Below are 2313 nucleotides of genomic sequence, written 5' to 3' on the forward strand. Positions count from 1 at the left end.
TGAGAGAGTGTTTTTGTGAAAGCTTTGTTTATTCCCGTCTCCCTTTACAATGTTTACATCTATGCCTATATATAGGAAAATAAATGACTCCTACTTGCCTTCTACTATTCACAAATGACTTCTACTATTTACTATTACTATTCACACTTTGGCTTTTCAGAAAAGAGAAAGTCTTTACTTTACTTTATGTCACTATCTTCTTTACATCTTTTCTTCTTTATCCTCGTGCTCTCTTATCTTCTTGTCTTTTGTCTTCTTATCTCTTTGTCTATCTTGTTGCCACTTGTCCATTCTTATCTTCTTGTCTTTGTCTCTTATCTCTTTGTCTATCTTGTTGCACCTACTTCATGACTTTTTGCACTATTTACTTTAATAATGTACTACAAAATAATACATATTTTATTTGTCTTTTTGGCCATGTATTTTGTTATCTTTTTTTTTTATCTCTTTGTCTTTTTCTTCTTTTCTTTAGTTGATTATTCTAGCTGGACATCTGGTATCACATTATCTTCTCCGTTGCATTTTGAACATATATGATCTGGATATTTGTGTCCAATTAGTTTACAATATCTGGTTAATAGTTCATTTGAGATGAATCCCTTCTTTAATGCTTTGGTAATAGGTTGTTCTACTAGTTTGGGTAGAGATAATATCCATTTTTGTACTTCGTCCATATCTGCTTGCCTTAGCTCCCTTGAGTTTGAATATATCATAAGTTGGTCTCGTGAATAATAACTCCATATTGCATTCCCATTAAGATAATTATTTGCTAGTTCTTGGATAATTGTTGATATACCAATTATTCTCTTATTAGCATAGAAACTTGGTATCTCAATTTCTTGTATCTCTAGTTGTTGTCCGATATATATTTTTAGTAGTGTGGTAGGTGGTGGTGTGGTAGGTGAGGTATTAACTAGTCAGATTTTATTATAATATTTTTTTTTGAATGGTGTTAATCTTGATATCTCTTTAATATTATTTATGATATATTCTAGATATAACATATCTTGGGTTCTTAGATACATATATAAATTCTCCTCCATTAATTGTTCTAATAGTTTTATATCTTCCATAGATTCTGTCCAATATTGCAAATATTCGTAGTTCATTTTAATCTGAATTTATTTCTAAATCATGCCATTCTATTCTTTCGAGGTCTAAATCATATAGGTCAATTTCATACCATTGTTGATTTAATATATCTTCTGATTCGTTATCATTAAATATTTTTTCCCATATTATTCTTCTTAATTCAATTATCTCTATAACTTTAAGTATATATAAGATTAAAGTTTCATAGTTTTTTATCATTTCATCATGCATGTATGTAGTCATGTTCGTTGTTATGCAGGTTTTTTATTTTCAATTATTCCTTCCTATCATATTCATAATTGATTAAATTCATATTAGATCATTATGAACTAGATTATCTTTATCATGTTTTCCTGTCACTACTATCATCGTACTTTAGCGGAGGTTTAATATATCCTCTGATTCGTTTTCATTAAATATTTTTTCCCATATTATTCTTCTTAATTCAATTATTTCTATATTTTTAAGTATATATAAGATTAAAGTTTCATAGCTTTTTATCATTTCGTCATGCATATATGTAGTCATGTTCTTTACTATGCGGGTTTTTTATTTCAAATTATTCCTTCCTATCATATTCATAATTGATTAAATTCATATTAGATCATTATGAACTAGATTATCTTTATCATGTTTTCCTGTCACTACTAGCATCGTACTTTAGCGGATACTTCCTTCTTATCAGCGCCTCAACTTTGTTTACTCCCCTAAACGACTTTCTTTGCCTATCAGTTTCAACATTAGGATGTCATAGTATAGAAGTTTTCTCCCTGTTTCCAGTGTGCTAATAAACTAGAAATCATGATTCAAATAATTCTAATACATAATAACTAACATAAATTTAATCAATCATATATATGATATTCAGGAATATATGAAATTAGTTCTACATATTTGTTGAACAATATACATTTGCTTCTTTCTTATTCATGCTATCTGAAATATCTGATTGGATTTCAGATTGTCGTTCCATTATTTTTTAAGTATTGAATATCTTAAATATTTGAGAGAGTGTTTTTGTGAAAGCTTCGTTTATTCCCGGCTTACTTTACAATGTTTACATCTATGCTATATATAGGAAAATAAATGACTCCTACTTGCCTTCTACTATTCACAAATGACTTCTACTATTTACTATTACTATTCACACTTTGGCTTTTCAGAAAAGAGAAAGCATTTACTTTACTTTATGTCACTATCTTCTTTACATCTTTTCTTCTT

The sequence above is a fragment of the Solanum tuberosum genome, unplaced genomic scaffold, assembly GCF_000226075.1.
Source record: "Solanum tuberosum cultivar DM 1-3 516 R44 unplaced genomic scaffold, SolTub_3.0 scf00056, whole genome shotgun sequence".
Lineage (NCBI taxonomy): Eukaryota > Viridiplantae > Streptophyta > Magnoliopsida > Solanales > Solanaceae > Solanum > Solanum tuberosum.